Consider the following 18,128-nt stretch of genomic DNA (forward strand, 5'->3'; position numbering starts at 1 on the left):
TGAAAAAAGCTGTGTCTGGGTTTTAATAATTTCCATTGTGTAGATAGTATGTGGGTCCCTATAGATAAGGTAAAAAAAAAATAGAAAGTAAATAAAAATCAATACCAATCCATATTTCTTCTTCAATTTGTGATGAGATGGGCCTTCCTAATCAAGATATAAATACAAATAGAAAGTCTTCAGAATAACAAAAAACAAAGCAAAGTAATAATGATGAATCATGTGATCCTCATTAAACCTGAGGTAGCCAATACTATTACACTCATTTTTTAAAATTTAATTTTATTTTTCAGTGTTCCAAGATTCATTGTTCATGCACCACACCCAGTGCTCCATGCAATACATGCCCTCTGTAATACCCACCACCAGGCTCACCCTTCTCCCCAGTCTCCTCCCCTCCAAAACCTTCAGTTTGTTTTTCAGAGTCCACAATCTGTCATGGTTCATCTCCTCCTCCAATTTCCCTCAATTCAATTTTCCTTTCCTTCTCCTAATGTCCTCCATGTTATTCCTTATGCTCCACAAGTAGGTGAAACCATACGATAATTGACTTTCGCTGCTTGACTTATTTTACTCAACATAATCTCCTCCAGACCCATCCATGTTGATACAAAAGTTGGGTATTCATCCTTTGTGATGGCTGAGTAATATCCCATTATATATATGGACCACATTTTCTTTATCCATTCATCTGTTGAAGGGCATCGTGGTTCTTTGCACAGTTTGGTGATTGTGGCCATTGCTGCTATGAGCATTGGGTATTATACCCATTTTAGAAAGGGGATAAAACTGATATTCAAAGTTAAGGGGTTTGTACATGGTTGCACAGGTGGTAAGTGACAAAGCCAGGGTCTGTCCACATAAAATCTGTCCCTGATGTGTGTGCTTATTAATTAAGCTCTGTGTTTCATCAAAACAAAAGTCACCTTTAGAAAGTTTATAAACAAGGGACAGAGTAGAAAATAAGTAAACACTAAGTTCACTCTATATATTGTATAAAAATATTTGTATCAGAAATACATACAGACCATAAAGAATGTGATAAGACATAGATTATTAGAAAAAGGGGAAGAAAGAGGATGAGGTAATTCAAGAGATAAAAATACATTCAAGCCTCTCTGTGCCCTTATTAAGAAAACACAACGTAGAGGTAAAGTTTTATTTTGTTCGTTAAAAGGGTGTAGTTTAAAAGAGGGTTAATAATAACACGCATTGGCAAGATTGTAGAGAATATTCTTTACAATATAAATAGAACAGTTTTTTGAAGGAAAATGCATCATTAATATTCAAAATTTTGAAAATATAAAACTTGGGGGTGCCTGGGTGGCTCAGTGGGTTAAAGCCTCTGCCTTTGGCTCAGGTCATGATCCCAGGGTCCTGGGATCGAGCCCTGCACTGGGCTCTCTGCTCCATGGGGAGCCTGCTTCCTCCTCTCTCTTTCTCTGCCTGCATCTCTGCCTACTTGTGATCTCTGTCTGTCAAATAAATAAATAAAATCTTTAAAAAATATATAAAACTTGTATTCTTTAGCATTGTTAAAATATCTTATTGAAATATACATGTATAAACATACATGCTAGTAAATATTCTTGAGGATTATATTTAACAGGAAAAAATTGAAAAGAATTCAGATGTGTAAAAACATAGGAATATATTCAAGTTGTGGTGAGAATAGTGTTAATATTTTTGAAATCTTTTTGTGTGTGTGTTCAGTTGTATGAGTTCTTTATGTATTTTGGATATCAACCCCTGGATATGTCATTTGCGAATAACTTTTGCCTTTTTGTTTTGTTGCTGGTTCCCTTTGCTGTGAGGAAGCTTTGCAGTTGGATGTAGTCCCAACTGGTGATTTTTGCTTCTGTTACCTTGCTTGGAGAGAAATAACCAAAAAAATATTCTAAGGTTGGTGTCTAAGAGATCACTGCTTGTGTTTTTGTTTTTTTGTTTTATTTTGCTTTTTAAGAAGTTTTATGACGTAGGTCTTACAATTGGGTCTTTAATTCATTTTGAGTTTATCTTTATGGGTATAAGAAGGGGGTCCAGTGTCATTCTTTTGTAGAAGCTGTCCACTTTTTCCAAGACCCTCTATTGAAGAGGTTCTTTTTTTCCCACTGTATATTCTTCTTTTGTTGTAGATTAATGACCATATAAGCATGGGTTTATAACTGGGCTCTGTAGTCAGTTCTTTTGATCTGTGTGTCTATTTCTGTGCCAGTACCGTACTGTTTTAATTACCATATCTTTGTGGCATAGTTTGAAATCTGGGATTCTGATATTTGCAGCTTTTTTTCTTTTTCTTTCCTGAAGCTTTAGCTATTCAAGGTCTTCCGTGGTTCCATATAAATTTTAGCATTATTTGTTGTTGTTCTCTGAAAAACACTGTTGATATTTTGCTAGAGGCTGCATTGAATGTATAATGTGGACATCTTAGCAATATCAACTCTTTCAAATCATGAGCATGGTACATTTTTCCATTTGCTTGTGTCATCGTTGTTTATTTCATCAATGTCTTAAAATTTTTACCTCCTTGGTTTAATTTATTGCTAGATATTTTGTTCTTTTCAATGCAATTCTAAATGAAATTGTTTTCTTTAAGTTCTCTTTCTGCTAGTTCATTTTAGTGTATAGAAACATAATAGATGTCTATGTATTGATTTTTGTATACTACAACTTCACCGAATTCAATTTTTAGTTCTAATGGTCTTTCAGTGGAATCTTAGGATTTTCCATATCCAGTATCATGCCATGTGCTCTTGTTTGAAGTTTTGAATGGTATATTTTATGTGCGCTGAGGATCTCACATACCCCTCTTCTAGTATTTTGTTATTGATCTGTCAGTTTATTTATTCAAATAAATTCTACACCTGTACATTTTAACATCGGTAGATACTTCATGTGTTTGTGTGTGTTTTCTCCCTCTCCATGTATTTCTTATTAGAATCTCTTTATCAAATGGACTTTGTTAAGATGGACTTCTTGAGCGTGTATATTCATTCTCTGGCCAAGTTTCTCTTGACCGGCTGTAGTAGATCTCCTTGGATAGTTTTCTATTTTTCATAATTTACAAGGGAAACCAGTCCTTAGGTAATCTAAAATATTCTGTAGTTCTTAGTCAATTTATTAATACATCCGCTGAACAAAAAATATTATGTTGTATGCCTACTCTGTTTTAGAAATACTGTTAAAGGTTAAAGACACAGCAGTGGAAATTATATACAGTCCCTGCATTTATGGGGCTAATAATTTAGCGTGAAACAAAACTAAGTTGTTACTATTTACGTAATTTAAATTGGGAAGGATGTTAGCAAGACCATGTATAAGGTGTTAAAGTGTGCTTTTTACAGGGGCATGATGTGCTGGGAAAAGATCGGGGAGGATTTTAAAATGAGTTCTGAATAATAGATAGGAGTTAGCTGGGAAGAGGAGAGGTGCATAGGGAGAGCCTTTGAGGCGGAAGGAACAAAGCTAACAACCAACTCCCCTAGATGAATCTTCAAACCTCAACCCATGAGCCCTCATACCCTTGGATTCTGAACTCTGCCTCCATCTAATTCTGTTGTTGATGACTTACAGGAATTTTAGTCCTAAAACGGCTGTTAGGGAAATATTTTCAGCAATATATGCATCAGATTTTGGTAGTGCAGAGAATTCTCTTGTTACTAACTTCTGCTGCTCAGGAATTCTTGCTGAAACCCTCTATAGCTGTATTCCTGGGAGCCTTTTCTGGTGGAGGGAACAAGCAGAGCTCAGGCAAGGAAGTGCTAGGAGCTAATATCCTGGGGAACATTTTTCTGCCCATGAGTGCCATTTTCATAAGATGAATAGCACAGTGTCTCTGTCAGTCAGTTGGGAAATCTCAAAGGGGTATTTTAAACTCTGTCCCAGTGTATTCCAGTCAGAATGACTGGAGCTGTTTCTTTCTTGAGGACATAGCTATTACTGACTTTGTTACTTCCTTGTTTAATTTCCCTATTCTCTTTCTAATGTTTCCTGGTATTCTCTACCAAACATATTGCCACTCTCTTTTCTTTGTGTCTGGGAAAACCCAAACAGAAACAGTTGTTAGTGAAGATAATAATCCCTGGAAGCAGATCCTGGTAAATGATTAACCTTCTTGATGAGATAAAGTTTTTAATTTTAATGAAGTCTAAATTATTAACTGTCTTTTCTTTAAAGGTTAGCTTTTTGTGGGTTTATTTAAGAAGTCTGTTTACATCACTGTTGGCAAGATACTTCCCTTCTTGTTTCTAGGAGCTTTGTATTTTTGAGTTTTGTGTTTAAGTCTGCAGTCCATGCTGAGCTAATTTTTTTAAGTGAAATTCAATTAGCCAACTTATAACAATCATTAGTTTTGGATGTAGTGTCCAGTAATTTATCAGTTGTGTATGAGCTATTTTTAGTATATGGTGTGAGCCATGAATTCCAAATTGAAATGATTGCTTGGACTCTTTTGTCATAGAGTAGTTGACCATATTTGCATGAATCCATTTCTGGACTCTTCTTTGTGGTTTTTTTTTTTTTTATTATTCCATTTGCTTCTATTTATACTAATACCACACTCCTTAAAAGTTAAGTGTCATAATAAGACTTAAAATCAGGTTATTTCATTCTTCTAATATTATATGTGTTTTCCAGGAAAGTTTTGAACAATTCAGATCCTTTGTATTTTCATATAAATGTTAGTGTTTGTTTGTCCACCCCACCAAAGCTGATAACATTTTGATCATGACCTACACCAGAACCAAGAGTTGGACATTTAACCTACTGAGCCACTGAGGTGCCTCTAGATACTGATTTTCTAATATAAAACTTTAAAGATAAAATTATCACTATATCCACATCCTATAAATTTTATGTTGCGCTTTTATTTCCATTTGTCTCAAAATATTTCTAATTTCTTTTGTATTTTTTGACTACAGGTTCATGTAGACTTAGATTTTTTTTTAAAGATTTTATTTATTCATTTGACAGAGATTACAAGTAGGCAGAGATGCAGGCAAAGACAGAAGAGGAAGCAGGCTCCCTGCTGAGTAGAGAGCCCGATCTGGGGCTCTATCCCAGGACCCTGGGATCAGGACCTGAGCTGAAGGCAGAGGCTTTAACCCACTGAGCCACCCAGGCACCCCAAGACTTAGATTTTTTAATTTACAAATTAGTGAGAATTTATTAGTTACCTTATTCTTGATTTCTAGTTTTTTCTTATGCTTATATGTGCTTTATGATTTAAATTCTCTGAAATATATTGAGACATCAGTAACCAGACATAGTATGTGCCTTGAAGCATGTTATATGCACACTTGAAAATAATGTGTGTTCTGGAACTAAGTCTAGTGCTGTATTAATTTTTATTAGGCTAAGGTGGGTGATAGTATGATTCAGATTTTTTATATGTTTACTTCTTACCCACTTATTCTATCAATTACTAAGAGGAGAGTATTAAAATATTCAAATATGATTGTGCATATGTCTTTTCTCCATTTTCTGTTTCCATTTTTTCATTTTTCTGTTTTTTTCTTCATGTACTTTGAAACTCTACAATTAGATCTATGCAAATTAGTATATTCGTGGCTTTGGGTTGGCACTTTATCACTATAAGTAGTTCTTTCTTTATCTCTAGTAATTTTTTTATGGTAACTACTTTTTCTGATAAGAATAGCAGATTTGTGTCTTCATAAAATATCTTATTGCATACTTTGAACATATCTGTATCTTCTTATTTGTATCTTTATATTTCAGGTGTCTCTCTTATAAATACAGTAGAGGTAGTTCTTTCTTCATTGCCATTTTTAAACAAGTGATTCTCAAAATATCTGCTTCCTAATTAGAACATTTAATCCATTTACATTTAATGTTAAATATTGGTATTCTTTAGCTTAAGTCTACCATCTGGCTATTTTTTTTCTTTTTAAAATTTAATTTAATTTTTTCAGTGTTCCAAGATTCACTGTTTATGGACCACACCCAGTGCTCCCTGCAATATGTGCCCTCCTTAATACCGACTACCAGGTTCTCCCATCCCTCCATCCCCCTCCTCTCCAAAAGCCTCAGTTTGTTTCTCAGAGTCCACAGTCTCTCATGGTTTATCTCCCCTTCCAATTTCCCCCAATTCACTTTTCTTTTCCTTCTCCTAATGTCCTCTTTGCTATTCCTTATGCTCCACAAGTAAGTGAAACCATATGATAATTGACTTTCTCTGTTTGACATATTTCACTCAACATAATCTCCTCCAGTCCCATCCATGGTGCTACAAAAGTTGGGTATTCATCCTTTCTGATGGAAGCATAATACTCCATAGTGCATATGGACCACATCTTCCTTATCCATTTGTCTGTTGAAGGGCATCTTGGCTCTTTCCACAGTTTGACAATTGTGGCCATTGCTGCTATGAACCTGGCTATTTGTTTTTATCTGTCCAATTTCTTCTTTTTTCTTGAGATTCTCATTTGCTTGCTTTTGCATTAATCATATCTTTTTAAGTATTTTTAATCTTTTTTTTAAGGTTCTGTCTATTCATTTACCTATTTGCCAATGATTGCTCCGTAGATGAGAAGGTGTACCCTTAAACAAGCACAGTTTGCCTTGAAATAATTTACTGTCATTTCATTCACTGTGTAAAAACCTTACCACAATACTGTCTCATTTAGCATTCCATCCTCTTTGCTATTTCTGTAATATCATTATAATTATAAATGGTGCAACACCACGACACCACGCTGCTACTGCTTTTTAGCCTACAGGCTTCTTTTGTCATTTCATGTAATGTCAGTCTTCCTTGTTCTTTTACATCCTAATTGGACTCAGAGCTTTGTCCATGTTTTGATTGTTACAGAATGTTACCATAGCTGAGCCTGATTCAGTTGTATTGCACACTGACACTTAAGTGGCAGACCTATAGGGAAGTGTTTGAGAAAACTAAGGACCGCTGAAATTGGAAGGAAATTGTAGTGACCAAATGACCTAAGATACAAGTTCAGAGGGCTGTGGTATACTTTAGCAATTGGCAATGACCAAGGGAGGTCTTTGTACCAGTAAAGGTATGTCTTTAAAGCTTATAGTCAGGGGCACCTGGGTGGCTCAGTGGGTTTAAGCCTCTGCCTTGGGCTCGGGTCATGATCCCAGGGTCCTGGGATCGAGCCCCGCATCGGGCTCTCTGCTCAGCAGGGAGCCTACTTCCTCCTCTCTCTCTCTCTGCCTGCCTCTCTGCCTACTTGTGATCTCTGACTGTCAAATAAATAAATAAAATCTTTAAAAAAATGAAAAAAAAAAAAAAGCTTATGGTCAGTGTTAGTGGTTGGGAGCCTAAGGACAAAAGAACCAATGATCAAAGCATTTGCTGTATTCCAGCTACACATACTTTATCTCATAAAACTTCACTTACCTCTCAGAAAAGCTATGCAAGGCAAGTGTTGTTGTTATTGTATACATAGAAAATGTTAGGCATTTGACAGTTGGATTTATGGTAGTCCCTATGATTAGGAAGGAACCCACCTGGCAACTATGAATATAAGAAGTATGGTTCAAACCCTGAATTTGAGATTGATAGAAACAGTAGAATATCAAGGTCAGTCAAGCAGACGAGACTGCAGACCAATTAGGAAATTGAATGTGATTCCAACCCATAACATTGTATAGACTTGCCACGTGGGGTGGGACTAGGATAAAGCTCAGTGGTCCTAATTGCCCAGGGCAAACACAAGACATCGCAAGTTAATTTTATTTATGAATAAGAGTCCCAATATCTTTCTTTCTTTTTCAGATTTGTTTCTGTTGGCACATTGGAGACATTAGAGCCTTAACACAGGATTGTGGGAAGCTGGGAATTTTCACAAAACAGATTACTGAAGCCAGACACAGAGCATTCAGCATTCTCTACTTTGGCGGGGTGGGGGGGGGGATTACTAGATAATCTTTTACTAACGGAATTCTAGTTTATTTTTAAAGATCTCCACAGAATATTTACAGAGTGTCTTTTTATGTAGTGCTTTTAATAGTACAAGTAATCATAAACACTGGAAGCAGAAACTGTGCCTTTCTTCCCTCTGTCACCAAAATTCCACTACAATTTGATTTTGTTTCTTTAATTTCTATCTGTACTAGAAATAGAGGAAAAGTGCTCCCAACACCCTTCATTTGTTAAAAATCAAATAATTCACTAACAGTCTTCCTGTCTTGCAGTGTAGATATTTTCTGGTTTTTAAAGCTTTTAAAACTAGAGGTCCTGGTTTCTCTCACCTTTTGATAATTTCTGTATTCTCTCATAAGGGATATTTTTCTTTAATTACAAGTGATTCTAACATATCCTATTATAATCTACTTTTTAATGGAATTCTATAATGTTGGGGGAAAATATAAACTCAAATAAGTCTGTGAAATAAAATCACAGACGTTCTAAGATCCTGTTCAAGGTGGAGGTGAAAGTCATGTCTGAGTATCAAGGCCAAAGCAATTTGGGCAAAGAAACAGCAAGATGCTGCAGTTGTCTTGCATGTTTATTAGTGTAATGAATCACATTTATGAAGGTATTACAAAGTTATAAACAGTTACAATAAAACACTGCCGAGTGGTCCATCCCAGATACTCAATATATAGCCATTTTATTACTGCAGTGGACCAACATTACAATTAACTAAGGAAACAGGGTACATATAAGTTATTTCAAAACACACAGACACACAAAATGAGCTCTAAAAGGTCAACTTTCTGAACTAGTTTAAAAGTGCATTCTCATAAGCCACAAATAATTGTGCAGCCGTCAAAACATTGTACATAAACCTGTAAAGACACTCTTTCCATGGCACCATTTAAGCCCTGGAGGACAAATCTTAAATGTGATGAGGCATTTTGGGTTTTGCTATGCATAATGAAGAAATTCAAGTTTGAAGAGTGCACGAGTGGTTCTATACATTTAGTAATAGATCTGTGAGAAGGATCTTGCCATCCTGTCCGTTGATCATTTTCCATCCTGCCCCCAAATCATTTTCAGTTAGTGATGCATGTCTACCTCTGGACTGGTTTTCCCCAAGCTCCATTTCCTTCTGCTGGCATAAATCTCACAGATGGATAACAGCATGTTACCTTGTCTCTTCTCTCTGGTTTGCACACTCAAATGCCTTCCCTTGTCTTAAGGGGGAAAGCTATGATGACAGATTATAAGGCCATGGTATCATTTTGTAAATTAACATCATTATTTCTAACACTCTAACATTTATCTGCATGGTGCTCTTGGAAGGGATTGCTTTCTGTTAGCACTGACCCAACTATTTCTTCTGAGGAGTGGAGAAAATTTCAGGATTCACTAAACTTCAAACATTTCTTAAAAGCTTTGTGCTCAGCAAAATCCAAATTATATTTTAAAGCAGATTATTCTTACCTTTAAAACCTTTTAGTATCTAAGGTAAATATAATCAATAGCTACTCTTCCTACTTAAACTTCAAATCAATAACATGCATGTGTTTAAATTATTTGATAGCTTCAAATATTTGATTAGCTAAATAACATCATTTGTCTTATATGTGATTTTATTTTAGTTTTATAAAATATTTTATTTATTTATTTAACACAGAGAGAGAGAGAGAGAGAGAGAGAGAGGTCACAAGTAGGCAGAGAGGCAGGCAGAGAGAGAGGGGGAAGCAGGCTCCCTGCTGAGCAGAGAGCCCGATGTGGGGCTCAATCCCAGGACCCTGAGATCATGACCTGAGCTGAAGGCAGAGGCTTTAACCCACTGAGCCACCCAGGCATCCCTTATATGTTATTTAAAAAAAAATTATCAAATATTCATTTATAAAGTTCTGTCAGTTCATTTAAAAACCCAAATAAATTTTGAAATACCAATATTTTGCTTAAAAAGATTGTGTATGTAGGACAGTGGCTTTATCTCCATGATACCTAGGTACCTAGTACATTTCAGCACAGATATTTTATTGCTAAAGGACACCGTACTTTGTTTTGAAGAGGTGATGGTGTGGGGGTAGTAGAGGGTTGAATGAAGAGCAGGTACCGACCTCAGGTTCTCTGGCCCTCAAGGCAATGGGGTGGATGACAACCTGGCCCTCTTCTCTTGCATTAATAACTTCCTATGGTGGCAATATAATTCCCAACTCTTCCCAGTAGTGGAACCCAGAGGAGGCCATGTGTGTCAGTATTCCAATTAGGCAATTATAAATACATTTTTTAATACCTCGGATACTGGAACTTCCTTTTTGACTTGTAAGCCTATGTTTCACCTTTCAGACCACCATATTTGGTTTCATAATGCACTAGGCACTTGGCTTTTGCCACCTTGTTATTCTACAACCAATTTTTAAATTTTATAAAGGTTGGATCTCTATTTTGTGTAGTGGATACAACCTCAGGCTGTCTTGTTTCTTCTTCTTCTTCTTCTTCTTCTTCTTCTTCTTCTTCTTCTTCTGCTGCTGCTGCTGCTTCTTGCTATGAGACAATGTGTTTTTTGCTATCTGAAAAAAATTCCACATCATACTTCTTTGCCTTTGCTTGTGTATTTATTCCTTTTATGCTCTTTAACTCTTGCACATTTTATTTTCTCTTAATTTAGAAGACATTTATTCCTAAATTGTTCTTTCCTGAAGACCAGCTGATTAATAAACTTAGAGGTAAGAACAGCTCTGCAGTGCTACAGCTCCCTTGCTTTCCAAATGCAATAACTGAAAATGAATAAGAATAAGAATAAGAATAAGAATAGGCTTATGCAAATCAAAGACTTGGTCAAACAGGTAGTGTTGACAGTGGATAGATAGATAGAAGATAGATAAATAAATGAATGAGTGAATGCATGGTTGAATGAATGAATGAATGAATTCAGTAATGGATCTTGGCATGGGGTTATTTAAAGTGATCTCCCTATGTGTGTTGAGGGCCGTACCCATTGGAGTTTTTAACTCCTTTAGGACAAGAAGAGTCATTCTTGGGTCCAAGTTGAAATCATTACTTCAAATCATGCAACTTCTAATTACAATATTACATTACTGTTGAATTACGGCATGGCAAGCATAGCCAAGTGTAGCCCTACCTCCATAACAACACGGAGAGGTAACTATTATCACATTTGTGTCACAGATTAAGAACATGAGTATGGGAGCTGTTAGGGGACCATTCCAAGAGTTAGTCAGCTGGTAAGAATTGCTGTATTGAAGACCAGAGCTTTTTCCTATAAATCTCTCAGCTAGTTTTGGTAATGGCATTATTGTGGTTTTGTATATGGAATATGACACTAGGCTTTGTAACAAGTGGGAAAGACCAGTAGAGTTATCTAACTTAAGTGTTGGTTACCTGAAGAGCAGTTACCTCATTAGCAAATTTATTCTCTTTTGTGCAGTACAGTAGTTAAGTAGAAATAAAACAACCACCCAGGGACAAGACATCTGCTCCTTAATCAGGTGTGTTCTTGTTTAAATGAGAAAAATCAGTGCAGAGGTGACATAATGGGGAAAAATAGACTTTGTTAAAGATGGTGAGCTATAACAGAGGTAGAAAGATAAATTATTCTGGCTAAGTTACATAAATTTTATTGCCGAGTTCTCAGTAAAATTCAAAAGGACATAAGGCAAATTGTCTTGTAAAAATTCAATGACAACAAATCTTTGCATTCTGTAAAACCTTCTTCTAATGGTCCAAATTTCCACCTTGTCTCTTATCTGAGGAAAGCCACTCCATTTTTGTTTTCCCAGGTTTATACATTTCCCTCTTGTTTTCTATGTAAGCAGGCAAATACATAAAACTGTTAGCACTTAAGATTCCCAGTATTCAGAAATTCCATTCCGACCTTCAGACTGAAGGTCTCCTCCTCTCTTGTACGCATGTGTATACACTACACACACACACACACACACACACACATACATGCGCGTGCACGTGTTTAATAAAAAGAGAAGCTGAACTAATTTCTTCTCTTTTGTCTTCAAAGTTTCGTTTTGATCTCAGGCTCATGGGTATATGCATACTGTAATAATTAAGTACAATGAACACTGGACTATATCCTTGTTTCCAGGCATCCCCAAGTCTGCATGATTTTCTGAAAGATGGTTGTGGTGGTAGGGGGAAGGGTTGTGTTCCTGTCATTTAACTTTTCAAGATAGAGGAAAAGATACAGTGCACTAGAGCTATAATGTCTGCCCAACTTCTTAATGTTTCAAACCTTGGAATTCTGGAAAAGTAATTTGTTGTTGTTGTTATTCATTATACTTTGGGACAAAACGGGTATAAAAGGTGAAGATGTGGTACTCCGTAATTCACTCAGCACATTCCTATTTACTGTTAAAGCTTTCAGAGACTGAGCTTGCTTGCTTCCTTCCTAGTTCCCTTAGTTCCTTCCCCCCCAACCCTGCCCCACTCTATCCCTTTTTTTTTTCTCTCTTTCTCCTCCGTGCCTCCCTCTTTCTTATCTAATGGAAAGTGTTTCTCTGGAGTGATCTGGTATAGAGTGTGGATCCTCAGCCATAGATAACATTTAGAAAATTTGGAAGAAGCATTTAGATTTTGGAGTCCTGAAAGAATGAAAACTTCAAAACGGCATATTAAATTTCGATACAACTTTAATTTCAATATTCCCTAATTTGTTGTTTGATGCCTTTCACCACATTGTGTTTTGCCTTAGCTTTCTCTAGATAATGGTTTATCAGATGACACTTGGGGTATCCATTCATGTTGAGAGATACATTTGAGAGAAAAAAACTTAGGAAAGAAATGAAAGAATCGAAGCAATCTAGGACTGTTGTTAGGTAACACAAGGCTCTAAAGGAAATTAAGGATGAGCATTTTGTGATTGGACCTCCGTGGTCATAATACAACATGCGTTACAAATGAAAGGGTTGGGATTTTGTCCTTTGCTATGTTAGGATCAAGGTAGAGTGCTGCCCATCAGTATATGCACAACGGTCTTTACCGTTTCCAAGAATCATGCACACACATAGCTGCTAAAAAAACAGACAGTTAAGTCTTTGCATATGGAAAAATTGGAGCTATTTTGACTGAGTGCAAAGCAACAAACCCTCACTCCTTTTTTTTTTTCCATTAAAAATGTGCATAAGGAGTGTAGAGAACACTTTTGGGATTTATTTTTCCCCATGGACTCTTGCAGTTATTGGATTACATTAAAGTAAAAACAAGTGAGTGACTGAGGACAGAATGTTAGGAACCTAAAAATAATAACAAAAAAATTGGATAGTATTTAATAGGAAGCATGGGTTGGTGAATGCTCCCAAAGCAATATCAAATAATTTATAACTATCTAATTTTAATGAGGTAGCCTAGGGCTCAAAATAGATGATGTAGGATTTTTTTGAAATAATGGGTGAAATGTATAGATAATATAATGTGATTTAGTTTTATGAATGTACAGTTCTCATGGATTTTTCACAAGAAACTCTAATTTCTAAAAGGGCTATTCTTATCATAGAAGTGGAAATACTGTATTTTCAATTCATCGTTAGGTTTGAAAATGAGTTTAATTCATTAATTCACTCAGTTAATAAGGTATACTCATTACCTGAATAATTCCATTCTTGAATAGAAAAACCTTTTAAAACTTCATTGCCTCTCTACTGTATCTGTTATATCCAACTTCATATGGTTTCTGTCTGCTTTTGTTACCTTAGGATATACCTCTTATTGTACTAGATTGTAGATATGAACAGAAAAGTTTCTCAGTAGCTGATTCACAACAGATGAAATCCTTTGGTCTTATTTCTGCCAATGGATTGTGTTCACTTAGTAAGATTAGCAGGCTTTGTGGTATTTTTAAATTTATTATTTATGTTACTTTTTTGGTGTTAAATTTGGCAAAACCAAATTTAAAAATAGCCATAATTGGTTATGAACCTTCTGTTGAGAATACCTCGGATTTATCTCTCATACAAAGTAAATGGCCAGGAGCGCCTAACTGGCTCAGTCTGTATTGCATGCATTTCTTGATCTCAAGGTCATGAGTTCAAGCCCCTTGTTGGGGTGGAGCCTACTGAAAAACAAAAACAAAACAAAACAAAACAAAATAAAAAACATCAATGGCATGACTTGAGGACAAAGTCTAAGATTGTTCATAATACCTAGCTCCTTGTCTGTATTTCTGCATATGCGGGAGTTGAGTTTCCTGATGTGAGTACTCTACCAAGCATAGTTTCGGTACCTGCTTTTATCTAAAGCAACAAATTCCTGGCATACTTTTTTTTTTTCTTAGCTGTCCTTTTAGCTCACTGAGCTGAATTCAGCTTTCCCCTTGAACGTCAACAAACACAGTCTAGTGCATTGATCCACCCACCTCCAGGATAAAATTTGTGAGATTACATTAATTCTCAGTCTCTATTTGCCCACACAAAGTAGAAGGTAAATTCAAGCATTAGTTCATCCATTCATTCGAACAACAATTCTCAGATACGTACTGTTTGTCTCTTTTTGATCTTGGAGATCCAGAGTAGCTATGTCCATTTCCAGGTGTGAACATAATGTGGTGGGAAAGGCAGGTAGATAAGGAGTTAAATTATACCATTAAGTACTATGTAAGTACTACAAGAAACCTATGAGTAAAGTGCTGCGGCGGCATGACTCTGACTAAAGAATTCGGGAAATACTTTGAGCCATATGGCTGCCATGAATTAGAGAGAAGGTGTCTTTTACAGCCCAAATTCAGGAGTTAACCATACCTATCTTTTCCTGGGTGCCTCATTATGACTATAATTTTTACTCTAATCACTTGGAAAAAAACCCACAAATTTTAAATAGTTGAGTTCTGATATAATTGGGATTTTTGGACATTTTAGTCATGTATTTCTATTTTTATGCATGTCAATCCCAAATATTTCTTGGGCTATAAATTCATAAGCAAAAATTACATTGATTTCCAGTTGGATCGACCTTCCCTGTGTTCCAACACAGTTAATTTGTCTCCAGCATTTAATAAAAGGTATTAATTAACTAACCTATTTTAAAATTGGGTTTGAAGGATGGAGAAGAATAATCATTTAGTTGAAATGAAGAAATGCCATTTTCTACCAATAGCTCTGGCAATTTTTGCTGTGATTAGGACAAAATGGTGGAATCCGTTGTGCTCACATCTTTAAAATGTGAAATGGGTTAGAGGATTGTTAAGATCACTACCACTTCTACATTTTTACAATATCTAAGGCATATTTTTGTAGGCAAGAGCACCCCATGGCACTTACCCATGGTGTGCATCCATGGAGATTCATGATGACATGATAAGCAACTTAAGAGATATCTTTTTTTTTTTTTGCTTTTATTAATTTTTTGAAATCCGGACCATAAAGCTAAGGACAGTGTAGAAGGTTCTATATAAATATTTGAGGAAGAGAAGAAGAAACACATTGAACTCAAAGCGATAAACCTAATATCTAGGGTGATGTACTTCAGACTGTGGAGGAAGGAGTCCTCCAAACCTACTTTCCAATATAAAAATGATGACTGGAAAATATTGCCAAATTTAACTCCTTTGGAACTCTGGAAATTAAATAAAAGCTTGCAACAGTACAAGGAGTATTTACTTACAAAAAGCAGTGGAATCTCAGTAAGACTAGAGAACTCTGTGGTGTTTTAACTTGCCGTTTTCCCAATTCCCTCTTCCAAGATCTACATTGTCTTTGAAACTCAAAGTTTACAACCACACTAGCTGTGAAAACCAGTTGTCTGGCAGTCCCTGGAGGGACAGAAGAAGTCTGAAGCTCACCAAAAGTCTCATCTAGAAAGTTGTGTCTATTTGACTTGCATGACGGTTCCCTCAGGAGCTCCACTGTTGGTCAAGTCTTGTCTCTGTTTGACCAGACTCAGCACCTGGATCTGTGCAAATAGCCATAGCCTTTCCTCAGCCGTGTTCTTAGGGTGTTTGTGAAAAACAATCAGCAGAAATTGGTTGATACTGCAGATGCCTAAGGCAGTGATACTAGTTGGCAATAACAAGAAGCGGACCAAAAATCTTCAAGAGAAAATCGGCGAAGGAAGTGTTCATTGGGACTTTGGGAAGCTCTTCTGACACGTATTTGGGTATCTAAAAGAAGTGTTCTTTTAGGAAAAGAACAGGAAAAGAAGCGAAGAGGATGCTATTCTTTCCCCTTGGGCTGAACTGGAGGTTGTGAGCAATCAGGAAGTGAAGGGTAAGGCAGAATTTCAAGCTTCCTGATGGGGCTGAAGATGTGTCTATATATAGAAGCTCTTAACAAATGCTGACAGACTTAAAGTTCAGGTCTTTAAGGTAGTTTCTGATCAATTGCTAGCTGATCACAAGTAGACATATCATAGTCAAACTGTTGAAATCCAGACACAAAGACAATAACTTAAACTGTAAGAGGATGTGAATTTGCAGTTAGGCAGCCAATGGTATCCCTCGGATGGATACCACGCCAATCATTTCCATGCCACTAATACTCAGTACTCACAGGAGAAACAGACATTGACTCAGCTTTACAAAAATTATGGCTTGTGGGAAAGGCAGTATTACTGATACATTTTGTATTAGATTGTTCCTCTGGAAAGCTATGCACAACAGCTTTAATCAAAGAATCATGATGTATAGTTAGTGTATTTAGGGAGCTTAGCAGGTACTTAGAGATCATAAATACCCACAAACTGCCACAAGGAGGCCTTGCTCCAAAACTGACATTTCCCTGGAAAATGTTGATTAATCAAACTCACTTCTCTTCAAATTAGGTCATTAATCAAAATTATTTTTCCAACTGTAATAAATGAGATTTACAGGAGAGGGGATGCAGAAGGAAGTGGGTTCTGATGGGAAAATGGAAAACTTGATGTCCACTTCCATTTATGACAGTAAGTTGACCTGAATTAAATAGATAAATAAATAAGTAAAAACCACAGTGAGAGAGGTCTGTTAAGTCTGTCTAGAGAGCTTATCCAACAATTATATATTTACATGTCCTCAGAATTGGTTTTTTAAAAGTCACTATTTGATTTTCCCAAAGCACTGATTCCATATGGCCCATTATTTATGACATTCTGAATTCCTGAAATAATAAAAGTGTATAGTTGGCATTGTTTTAGCTCAACTGTGTATAATGTAGTAACTAGAAATCTGTATATCATACAAGCACTTTGGTAAAACCCTGTAAAGTGTAATAAAGGGGTAGTTCTCTCTCCCCTTTTTTCACTGTTCTAATGTTCCACACTTGTCTCTCTATTCTTTCAGAATTTGTGAAAAATACCAGGGCTGTATGTCTAAATTGCCAAGAGCAGGGTTAAAACCATGAACTTTGTTTTTTGTAAGGCTTGGCTCTACTTAAATTAACTTGAAATGGTTTTGGAAATACATTGGCAGTTAGGTGATGACAGGGATCCATGGTGGGGTTTTTTGTTTTTAATTTTGTTGGGATTACTGGTGTTTTAAGGACTTTTGAACCACTTATGTGTAATCACAGAGGCTTTACTTTAAAATCTCTTACTGTAAGAGTATAATTCTGTGTCCCCTAAATGGACATTTCTGCTTGTTTGCTATTGATTTTAGAAAAATCAGAACCTAAACATCATTTTAGCAAAGGGCTTCTAGCCAGAGCTCACACTCAGAAACTTACATCTTTTATGAGTAAGTAAGCCATTAAATTCCGAAGTAATTAGTAGAGAATCTATTATGTCTTTAAAAACTTACACTCTTAAAAATATAAGTGAGGAGTTGGCTTTTTACATGAGGGAAGGAGAAAAGAACCAACTTCGTTTAGTATCCTCTTTGTGTCTGTTTTCATTCTAGTTGCAATGTCTGTCTCATTTTAAAGCTAGGAAGTTGTACCTAATGCTGCTTTTAGAAACAGTTAAGAAAAAGAAAGGTTTCGTGAAGTTAAATAATCATTCTGAATCCCACAGCTGGTGAACATTTAAATTTAGATTGGTCTGATTCTCCAGCCCATGCTCTCTCTTCTGTCTTCCACAGTTTATGGATAATGCAATTACAATCAGAGTAACAATCACCTTAGGTAAATACATGCCAGCTTTTCTGCATGTACTGTTCTCTTTAATCTTCCTAACAGTGAATGAAGTACATAAGTCTTTAAAAGTTAAACATCAGTTGTTCTTTCTGACCCCAGCGCCTCAACCAGAACACCCACTTTTCCTAAAAACCCTAAATGATGTTGGAGTCTGGTATTCTACTTTGTGCAAA

The sequence above is a fragment of the Lontra canadensis genome, unplaced genomic scaffold (assembly GCF_010015895.1).
Source record: "Lontra canadensis isolate GAN:19392208 unplaced genomic scaffold, GSC_riverotter_1.0 scaffold126, whole genome shotgun sequence".
Taxonomy (NCBI): domain Eukaryota; kingdom Metazoa; phylum Chordata; class Mammalia; order Carnivora; family Mustelidae; genus Lontra; species Lontra canadensis.